At 36.9% G+C, this 12403-nt stretch overlaps 1 pseudogene; it reads right to left on the reverse strand.

Moving 5' to 3' along the window:
* Positions 1-243: 243 nt before the first annotated feature.
* Positions 244-12403, reverse strand: part of LOC107586257 (small G protein signaling modulator 2-like) — a 51970-nt pseudogene continuing 39810 nt past the window's right edge.

The following is a 12403-nucleotide window of genomic DNA, read 5'->3' on the forward strand; positions in this document are numbered from 1 at the left end:
TTCCAGAACAGTTCAACCCAAATATTCGGATGTGTGCAGCGCATTTTATGGAAATAATGTTCTTTTTAGCAACATCATATGACCCCTTTAATATTGAAAAGAGTTGTGCTGTTTAATATTTTTATGGAAACCATACATGCATACATTTTCAGGATTCTTTGAAAAATAGAAAGCTTTTATTTGTCTTTTGTAACATTATAAATGTCTTTACTGTCACTTTTGATTAATTTAATGCATCCTTGCAGAATAAAATGATAAAAAATCTTACTGACCCCAAACGTTTGAACAGTAGTGTACAGTATATGCAGTGTGAGTGAACAAAGCCTGAAGGTAGTGAACATCTCAAATGTGACACACCAAAGACTAATTAGTCTCATCACATCACGTGGAAGCAGTTTTCTGACCCGTGGAAGAGCCTGGACCCTTTCCAGACTTTAGGACACTGAGGGAAGTGTAGTGACCCCTGATAACACCTATCAGTGATGAGCATCACGGGTGTCATGGAGCGACAAGATTCAAAGTGCAAACGTATGGACACAGGTCGTGAAACGTGTTACAAAGGCAACGTCAACTCGAGATCATCGTCGTCATCACCATCAACCGAAACATCGTACAGAAGAAAAGGGGCAATAGAGACGCTAAATGATAAAACGAGGCATATAAATACTAACAAGGTTATTGGCACAGTCCTTTTGGTCACACACTGTTTGGACGACTTCTTCGTGGCTTAGTTATTATTTAAGGGAGCTGACCTAACGCAGCCTCGTTTGAGGATTCAAAACTGAGGTTTTTATTCATCGTGGAATACTTGCTGTACATTTGGCGGCCATTAGGGAAAGGAAACAATTGTGCCCCCTGTACGAGGCTTCTAATTTCTTATAAAAGCAGATCTAAAAGGACCTGATCGGTGCAGTGTGCTGGAGGCGTGTACAGCAAGAAAGGAAAAAACCTCAGTCACAGTGTGCTCAAACACCACGAGCATGCAGACAACGCCAGGGTCTGACACAACAGCATTCTGTGGCAGGCAAACAATATTAAGTGTCGAGACGTCGAGGCAGATCCCGGGCGGTCTCAAGCCTTGAGAAGGAGATTTGGCCAGCCGGGACTCGGTGGGCGGCAGCCTACTCTTATTCTCACTTGTTCTCGATAAGGGTCTGCACCTTGTGTACCAGCTCCCGCGCTATTCGGAGGATGTGCTGCACGTCGTGGCGCTCGGCCATCTCTGTTTGAGAAGAACACAAAGAAAACAATTATTCAATAGACTGATACTTTCACATGGCCACATGCTGCATTTCTGGTTTAAAACTCACAACTGGAACTGAACTCGTACTGTGATATCTTAAAGCTGAAGTTTGCTGGGGGGGTTTTTTGTTATGCTTTTTGTATAATAGTAAAACATCTCCTACAAAGGGTTCTTCAACTAGAGTTCAAGGATCCCCAGGGGGCTGCAAGGAGGTGCTGGAGGGTCAGCAAAAAAATATTTTATAAGGGATAGCAAAGTTAGTGTGTTCATGTAAAATATTAATTTTAAATATATTTTAATTGCATTTTAACAGTTTTTAATATTGCCATTTCATTCTGCTTTCTAAGGACTACATTTGAATGTCATTTATTGAGAAGTGCTATAAAAAATACATATTAATTTAATTATATAAAAAAAATTCCTTTTCAGGTTTATACATCTCATATTACTGTAATACTGGGTAGAAGAAAAGAAAATTTAATTGAACGTATTTTCTTCTTTTATCTTTTGTAAAATGACAAGATAAAATGAACTTATTTAATTTAGGAAACAACATTTATAGTAGCAAACTTTACATTATTTTTATTTACATATATATATATATAATTTTTTTTTTTTTTTTTTTTTTTTTGCATAGCAAAAATGTAGCTCACTTTTTGTTTTAGAAGAGGGTAATTTACAAAATGTCATATATGGAGTCCTTGGCATTAAAAACTAAATTTTACAATATTTACAATAAATACACTATATTTCAATAGTCAGTAACAGTTAGTAAGATTTATAAGTAAATGAATTAATACTTTTATTTAGTAGGGGCACATTAAATTCTCCTCACAGGCAACTTCCCCATTGCTCAAAAAACCTACATTAAGTACTTCACTTATTGATAGCTACAGTTTTGTCTCTCTCCTTCCATTCATAGTGAAAACCCTCAAACAAGTTGTTTTCAACCAGGCATCATTTTTTTCTTTTACATAATAACTAACTGGATGCTAACCAGTCAGGTTTCAGGAGTGGCCATTCAACTGACACTGCGCTACTGTCAGTCACTGAAGCCTTGCGGATTGCAAAAGCTGATTCCAAATCATCAGTTCTCATTCTGCTAGATCTATCTGCTGCTTTTGAATCTGTCAATCATCAGATCCTCCTGTCTGCCCTCTCATCACTGGGTATCACAGGGATTCCACTTTGCTGGTTTGAATCCTATCTCACTGGTAGGTCTTTCAGGGTAGCCTGGGGAGGGGAGGTATCCAAAGCACATCAACTGGTCACTGGGGTTCCTCAGGGATCAGTTCTTGGACCCCTCCACTTCTCCATATACACTACATCACTGGGACCCATCATACAGGCGCATGGCTTCTCCTGCCATTGCTATGCTGATGACACACAGCTCTATCTCTCATTTCAATCTCAGGCTGCCTGACGGACATCTCGGCATGGATGAAAGAACATCACCTACAGCTCAACCTGGCAAAGACTGAGTTTCTTGTTTTCCCTGCCACTCCAACTCTACAGCACGATTTTACCATCCAGCTAGGTTCTTCTACAATTACCCCATCAACTTCGGTCAGAAATCTTGGTGTAATCTTTGATGACCAGCTGACCTTCAAAGACCACACTGCAAAGACTCGATCTTCTAACGGAGCATGTTGCACAACTTCTTGTCCAGGCCCTTGTCATTTCTAGGCTGGACTACTGCAATGCTCTTCTGGCTGGACTGCCATCATGCGAATCAAACCTCTACAAATGATTCAGAATGCAGCAGCGCGACTGGTATTCAACGAGCCCAAAAGAGCACATGTTACACCTCTCTTTATCTCCTTGCACTGGCTACCGGTTGCTACCGCTATCAAGTTCAAGACATTGATGCTTGCATATAGAACAGCCTCAGGCTCAGCACCCGCCTACTTCCACTCACTATTACGAATCTACATCCCCTCCAGAAGTCTGAGATCTATGAGTGAGCAACGCCTCGTGGTACCATCACAGAGAGGCACAAAATCACTTTCCAGAACATTCTCATTCACTGTTCCTGGCTGGTGGAATGATCTTCCCACCCCTATACGGAATGCTGAATCCCTGACAATTTTCAAGCGACGCCTGAAACCTCATCTCTTTCGTCAACATTTGACTTCATCCTAAATAAAAAAAAATTAAAAAAACACTTTGTCTTTCTCTTTATTCCTTCCCTTTCTAGCTTGTACTTATTTGAACAATGCCTGAAACTTTGTATTACGAGCACTTCCTATGTCTGTTTGCCTCTTTAAGAAGAATGGCTTTATGTATTTCTCAATTGTAAGTCGCTTTGGATAAAAGTGTCTGCAAAATGACTAAATCTAAATCTAAATGTAAATGTAAATTGATGAAAAGTGACAGTAAAGACATACATAATGTTACAAACAACATCTATTTAAAAAAAGCTGTTCTTTTGAACTTCATATTAATCAAGGAATCCTAAAAAATACATTAAAGTTTCCACAAATATATTAAGCAGAACTATCAGAATGATTTCTAAAGATAATTTGTCACTGCAGACTGGAGTAATTATGCTGAAAATTCAGCTTTGCATTACAGAAATAAATTCAATGTTAAAATAAATTAAAATAGAAAATTGTTATTTTAAATTTTAATATTTTCACAATTGTACTATTTTTACTGTATTTTTGTTTTTACTTTTGTTGCTTACAAAAAAAAAAAGTTATAACACACTACTACTTTTGAACAGTTGCCAATGGAGAAAGTTGGCTCAACCAATGGCGTGTGTTTGGGGTGGAGCTATTCATTTTGTTTAATCGATGAAAGGCAGGGAGTGTGTTTGGAAAATCTGAAAACAGTCACTTCATCTTTAAAGGTGTCCTCTATTCAGTTGACTCACCGTTAAAGAACTTAATGATATCAGTGAAGTCCATGTTGTTGTCCAGGATAATGTCCCTGTACACCTCCACCAAGGCCAGTGCAATGAACAGGACAAAGTGCTTGGAGGAGATGCGAGGGGCGACCCAGATGACCTCCCATACTGCAAACACATCCTCATAGAGTAGCTCTGGCACAGACACACGAGATACACAGTAAGTTAAGCAATGAAGGTACAATCTGAGATATAGCATCTTTACTGTGTTTAAAAACACACAGGCTCCATTTCAGTGTCTGAAATGAACCTCACCTCTTTTGAAGTCCAGGAGGAACCAGCGGTAGCAGAAGTAGAAATGGGTGTAATCTCCATTCTGATGCATGAGCTCAAACAATTCTGAGTCAAGGATCTGGGGGGAAAAAAAAAAACTTAATGTTCAGAACTCATGACGTTACAGATGGCATCATAAGAACAGACAAAGCACAGCTCTGACTCAGGCAGAAAGAGGAAGAAAGGTCATGTGCCATGTTACCTGTATTAGTGACCTCATATTGGCGAAATGAGTGTCCATGGCTCCTCCGGTAGGGAAATTCTGACTCATCCTTTTCATTAGCTGAATGAAACAGCTGTAGGCCAAGCACTCTTTAGAGGGGGTAAAAAAAGAAGAGAACATAATTATAAAAATCTAATATTTTATATGCAATTTTAATCGAAAATTTAAATGTTGAAAATAGTTTCTAATCTAAAAATAAGTTAAATAACACGTAAATACATAAAATTAGGCCATGCATTTCAGAAGGGGTTAAAGAGAAGGTAATATTTTTATAATAATATTTTATTTTAAATATAATTTAATCTGAATTCTTAATATTGACCTATGGTTTATATATATATATATATATATATATATAAAACACTATCAAATGTTATTATATATAAACTAATATTACATTTGATAATTTTTAACCTAAAATCTTAATTTAAAAAAAAGGTCATGCAGAGAGGAAAAATAATATTTTTTGTGTGTAAGTGCTTTGGTTTATAGTTGTGAAGCGTTTAGGTGCTTGAAGAACGAGGTACGTCTTCAGCTGCTTCTTTAAAGTTGTGATAGCCTCAGCAGTTATTCTTATATGTGACCCTGGACCACAAAACCAGTCATAAGAAGCACAGGTATATTTGTAGCAATAGCCAACAATAAATTGTATGGGTCAAAATTATCGATTTTTCTTTTATGCCAAAAATCATTTGTATATTTAAGTAAAGCTCATGTTCCATAAAGATATTTTGTAAATTTCCTACCATAAATATATCAAAACTTATTTTTTGATTAGTAATATGCATCACTAAGAACTTAATTTGGACAGCTTTAAAGGCAATTTTCTCAATATTTAGATTTTTTTGCACCCTCAGATTCCAGATATTCAAATAGTTGTATATCAGCCAAATATTGTCCTATACTAACAAACCATATATCAATGGAAAGCTTACTCATTCAGCTTTCAGATGATGTATAAATCTCAATTTCCAAAAATTGACCCTTATGACAGGTTTTGTTGTCCAGGGTCACATATAATAAATATACAAGTCAAGGACGTGACACATTGTTAAGAAGACTATATGTCTGTTTGTCTATTATATTTCAGTGTCTCACTCACCATCATCCAGAATGACCATCAGTGGGGCTAGAAGGTCACACATGCCTTGCACATAGCCAATCTCCAGATGTTCCCACACGTAACTGGATCATAAAACAAGGACAAAGACATAAGAGACTGAGGTAGACTGAGCCTCAGTTCAGCCGATTTAGAAAATTAGTTACAGTCAGTGATTTATGTTTCAATTAATCTAACAGACTGACTGATTTGAAATTCAATGAGCTGCTATTCTGAGAGAGACACACACAGCCGAATGAGAAGACAACAGATCACAGAGGTCAACACGGTCCTCTACTGACCTGCACATGATGTTTCGCAGTTTCTCCAGGTTGCTGGTAGTGAAGTAATAGTAGTTACGATCGCAGCGCTGGACATCTTTGTCTATTCTGTGCAAGTTCAGAGCCACCGTGTCCAACAGCTCAATCTGCTCACAAGCACATTGACAAAACAATTGACAAGAATAAACCATTGACCTTTACAATTTTGACTGTGATAAATGTAGATCTGTAATGGTGTATCAGCTTAAAGGGATAGTTCACCCAAAAATAAAAATTCTGTCATTAATTACTCACCCTCATGTCATTCTAAACCCGTAAGACCTTCGTTCATCTTCGGAACACAAATTAAAATATTTTAGTAAGGACCCGAGAGCTTTCAGGACACTGCATAGACAGCAAGGGTACTACCACGATCAAGGCACAGAAACGTAGTAAGGACATCGTTAAAATAGTCCATGTGACATCAGTGGTTCAACCATAATTTTATGAAGCTACGAGAATACTTTTTGTATGCAAAGAAAACAAAAATAACAACTATATTCAACAATTCGTCTCCTCCGCGTCACCCTATAGCACCATTTTGGAGAGAATCACGACGCATGTGCGTGCTTTGATCTGAACGTAAACAATGTTACTCTCCAAAATAGATAAGTCGTTATTTTAGTTTTATTTGCACACAAAAAGTATTCTTGTAACTTCATAAAATTATGGTTGAACCACTGATGTCACATGGACCATTTTAACGATGTCCTTACTGCATTTCTGTGCCTTGATCGTGGTAGTACCCTTGCTGTCTATGCAGGGTCAGAAAGCTCTCGGATTTCATCAAAAATATCTTAATTTGTGTTCCGAAGATGAACGAAGGTCTTACAGGTTTGGAACGACATGAGGGTTAGTAATTAATGACAGAATTTTCATTTTTGGGTGAACTATCCCTTTAAACAGTGCATTAATGTACCGTATAAGAGGAGAAGGATGGTGCAGTGCCCTCAGTGGTGGTTGTGAGTTTGTCCAGCTGATTGCAGAGTTTGTCCTCACTCAGAGAGTCCCGTCCACCCTGCTCCTCCAGTAACCCAGTGGGTGTAGTGTCCTCCTCCATGCTCTGTCCGTCCTCGATGCTGGACATGATTTGGGAATGTCCAGATGTTACGGAGTAGTTCCTGGAGGAGGGCAGGCCTGAGTCTGGAGAGTCAAACTCCACCAGCGGCCTCTCGTCTGGAGCTAACATGGCCGGGGTAACCACAGTGGTTAAGGTGGGAGTACTTCCTCCCTCACATGAGGTGTCGTGACCCCCTGCGTCAGGCTCATCCACGGACATGAATACCTAAAGACAGAGAAGAGATGGGATGGATGGGATATGATGACGCAACATAATGCTAGATTTACCTTATGCTATCTAGAATTCAAGTGTTGAAATATGAAATCAAAAAATATTTAACACAATATTTGTGTGCCACACTATTATGCTTATTAAAGTATTGAAGAGTTAGCTTGGCATGCTAACACCAAATGATAATAATTTTATTCAGTACTTAAAAGTACTGAAATGTGTAATCAAAAATATTTGTGTGTGCTACACATTGATGCTTATTATTGAAAAGTTAGAATAGCAGCATTTCTTACAAAATGAACCATGGTTTTATTATAGTAAATCTGTAGTTTGTATATTTAGTTCTATCTGTATCTGTAATCTGTAGTTTTGCGTATTGATTACCATTTGTATAACCACAGTTTTACTACAAATACCATGGTTAAAAACTATGGTTAGTGTAGCAAGACCATGAATAATTTGTGGTTACCATGGTTTAACTATAGTAACTATGGTTTTCTGGTTTTATTTGTAGTAAAACCATGGTTAATTTTCACAAGGGATACTACCAAATAATAAACAGACTCAAAAGTATTAAATGTGTGATCAAAAGCGAACAATTTTACCTATTTGTGTTCCATACATGTTTATGCTTATTAAAGATGTCATTTTCAACAAGTTGATATGATTCTTTAGGGTCTTAATGAAAGGTCTATAACATACTTTGGTTAACATTTCTCAATGGTAGTGTAAAAAACACCCTTTTTACCCTGGCAAAATCAGCTCTGTTTTCAGCAAGCTGTATTAGTCCATGTTGCTTTAAATGCTAATGAGCACTGCTCACCCTGCCCCTCTCTTCCATGGGGTGATGAGCAGACTGTAAACTTCCCGCGATTTGCAAAGATTCATAAAAAACCCAAAAGCCAAAGCTCACTCAGGGCGGGTCTAAGGTAAGACGGCCTTGTCAATCAACTATCGTGGGAGGGGCCTGTGCAGAACTACGTCATTCTGCCAGGAATCTCAGAACAGCCTGATTTGAGAAAGAGGGTTTTAAAATAGGGATTTAATTTTTATAGGGTGGATGTGTACACACACGTGTACACACACTTCCAACACACATTTATGTTCAAACAACATGTAAAGTGAATTTTGCATCCGATGATCCCTTTGAAGAATTGAGCAGTTAGCTTACCAACATGCTAAAACCAAATAGCAAATAAACATACATTTCATTAAGTACTCAAAATTATGTAATCAAAAACAAACAATTTTACCTCATATCTTTGTGTGGCATGTATGTTTATGTTTATTAAAGTATTGAACAGTTAGCTTATGCCAACACCACATTATTAATAAACATTTAATACTTAAAAGTATGCAGTCGAAAACAAACTATTACCAAATATTACTCAAAATGTGTGTTTACTCAAGTTCTGAGTGGTATTGAAGAGTGTAATCAAACAAAAAAAAAACAATAGTTGTATCAGGCACATAATTATGTTTACCGTTATCAAAGTATTGACCAGTCAGCATAGCAACATGCTAATTACAAACTATATTAAAATTAACTGCAAGTAAGAAAGGAACTCTGTTTTATGTGCTATATTAAGGTTCTGCTTTATAAGAGAATCCCAAAGCATTCACTTAAGAGATTCTGTGAGTGTTAGGATGCTGCCTAAGGCAGCTTGTTAGGTTTGTAAGTAAATAAGTCATTCTGCCAGGAATCTCAGAACAGCCTGATTTGAGAAAGAGGGTTTTAAAATGAGGGTTTTATCATTATAGGGTGGATGTGTACACACACTTCCAACACACATTTATGTTCAAACAACATGTAAAGTGAATTTTGCATCCGATGATCCCTTTGAAGAATTGAGCAGTTAGCTTACCAACATGCTAAAACCAAATAGCAAATAAACATACATTTCATTAAGTACTCAAAATTATGTAATCAAAAACAAACAATTTTACCTCATATCTTTGTGTGGCATGTATGTTTATGTTTATTAAAGTATTGAACAGTTAGCTTATGCCAACACCACATTATTAATAAACATTTAATACTTAAAAGTATGCAGTCGAAAACAAACTATTACCAAATATTACTCAAAATGTGTGTTTACTCAAGTTCTGAGTGGTATTGAAGAGTGTAATCAAACAAAAAAAAAACAATAGTTGTATCAGGCACATAATTATGTTTACCGTTATCAAAGTATTGACCAGTCAGCATAGCAACATGCTAATTACAAACTATATTAAAATTAACTGCAAGTAAGAAAGGAACTCTGTTTTATGTGCTATATTAAGGTTCTGCTTTATAAGAGAATCCCAAAGCATTCACTTAAGAGATTGAAGTATTGAGCAGTTAGCTTACCAACATGCTAAAACCAAATAGCAAATAAACATACATTTCATTAAGTACTCAAAATTATGTAATCAAAAACAAACAATTTTACCTCATATCTTTGTGTGGCATGTATGTTTATGTTTATTAAAGTATTGAACAGTTAGCTTATGCCAACACCACATTATTAATAAACATTTAATACTTAAAAGTATGCAGTCAAAAACAAACTATTACCAAATATTACTCAAAATGTGTGTTTACTCAAGTTCTGAGTGGTATTGAAGAGTGTAATCAAACAAAAAAAAAACAATAGTTGTATCAGGCACATAATTATGTTTACCGTTATCAAAGTATTGACCAGTCAGCATAGCAACATGCTAATTACAAACTATATTAAAATTAACTGCAAGTAAGAAAGGAACTCTGTTTTATGTGCTATATTAAGGTTCTGCTTTATAAGAGAATCCCAAAGCATTCACTTAAGAGATTCTGTGAGTGTTAGGATGCTGCCTAAGGCAGCTTGTTAGGTTTGTAAGTAAATAACCTATACTTACTTAAACAGAGCTTGCGACTGACCTCGTTGCTAATGGTGGAGTCCCTGTGGATGAGTCTGAGGACGTGGCTGTCTATACTACTCCCTGACGACAACTTGGCAAAGATGGCCGACTGCATCTCTTTTTCCCGCTGCTTCACAATGACCTCACATGCCTTCCACTCCCGCATCACCTGCTGATACCTTGCTGTGATCTTCTCGTCAATCTACGAAATACACGAGGGCACATCAGACAATCAGAACGTACATCACCCCAGAACAAACTATTGTGACAAAGAAGTGTGCTTATAAAACTTTACCTGAACCATGTCTTTCTTGTCCATCCCAAACTTGTAGTGGCCCAGCAGAAATGGCCACACCTCCTTTCTGATCTCATGCTCCACCCCTCCATAGTAAACCAACCTCAGCAGCTCCAGCTCCTTATAATTCTGGCAAGAGAGAAAAAGGGACAGATGGAGACAGCGGGACTACTGCAACCTACGGTAGATGTCACTGACCGCTAGTACCCTCTAGTGACCGGAGCTGAAGAGTACTAGGCTAACCTTACAGTCTTTCTGATATTTACTCCACACATCTTTGCTGAGCCCTCCAGAGGCTTCACAGGGCTTGTCCGGAGGGACAATGTTGTGGTTGACCAGTGCTGAAAGGTTATTATTATTTATTTGTACATATTTAGGATGCATAAAATGCTAAGTAAAACAAAGTTGTCTGCCATTTTATTCCAGAAATGTTAAAAATGTATTTTCCACCACATAATAACAAAACCAATACAGGGTGGAAACGACAATATTATATAAGATTAAATAAGATTATGATATAAGATTATATATTCTATAAAATAAGATTTACTTGAAGCTAGTATGCATTATATTGACCAAAAAATAACAGTAAAGATGATCTTTAATGTTACAGAAGATTTCTGTTTCAAATAAATGCTATTCTTTTAACTCTCTATTCATCAAAGAATCCTGTAAAATAATGAATCATGGTTTTTAACACTGATAATAATTCTAAATGTTTCTTGAGCAGTATATCAGTGCATTAGAATGATTTCTGAAGGGTCATGTGACACTGAAGACTGGAGTAATAGGCTAAGTACTGAAAATTAATTTTGTGGCATAAGAGCATTACAACACTGTATGCACAGCTGAGGGTGTTTTATACTAAATTATATGAAAAATTGCACAGATTTTCTTTGGACTTACAGCCATAAAACGCTCGAGACACAATCTGTCTCTTCATATTTTGGCACAGCATCTTCAGTGGAATACTGGACACAGAAGGGAAACATCCGTTACATCTTTCAATACAGGAAGACTAGTCAGATGCTTTTGCAAAAATATATGCAAACTACAGCCAAACTGCATATATATTGCACTCAGTAAAATATTTAACATATGTGACCCTGGACCACAAAATTGTATTAAAATACAAAACAGTAGTATTCAATTGTATTAATAATGAACAATATTGCTGTTTTTATTGTGTTTTTTAACTAATAAAACTCTCACCGGTCGTGCATGCATGTACAGCTCACTGGAAGCTCGACAGAAGCGTTGCTGCCCCCAGTGGAGCAGGACAGACAAGATGACATATGACTGGTGCACTCGCCCTGCTGCCATGACAACGGGCTGCCGCCAAAACCCTGCATCTCCATCATGTCCCCATGGTCTACAAGGGCGTGGGAGTGGAATAGACAAAAAAGAGGCAGAGCAAGAGAAAGAGAGAGGAAATAAGAGATGAATAAGCAAACATGACACAATCTGTCTCTTCATATTTTGGCACAGCATCTTCAGTGGAATACTGGACACAGAAGGGAAACATCCGTTACATCTTTCAATACAGGAAGACTAGTCAGATGCTTTTGCAAAAATATATGCAAACTACAGCCAACCTGCATATATATTGCACTCAGTAAAATATTTAACATATGTGACCCTGGACCACAAAACCAGTCTTAAGTCACTGAGGTATATTTGTAGCAGTCAAGATCATGTTCCATGAAGATATTTTGTAAATTTCCTACTGTAAATATATTAAAACTTAATTTTTGTTTAGTAATATGCATTGCTAAGAATTTCATTTGGACAGCTTTAAAGGCGATTTTCTCAATATTTAGATTTTTTTTGAAGATGAAGATATTTTGTAAATTTCCTACTGTAAATATATT

The sequence above is a fragment of the Sinocyclocheilus grahami genome, unplaced genomic scaffold (assembly GCF_001515645.1).
Source record: "Sinocyclocheilus grahami isolate Dianchi unplaced genomic scaffold, SAMN03320097.WGS_v1.1 scaffold79.1, whole genome shotgun sequence".
NCBI classification, from domain to species: Eukaryota; Metazoa; Chordata; class Actinopteri; order Cypriniformes; family Cyprinidae; genus Sinocyclocheilus; species Sinocyclocheilus grahami.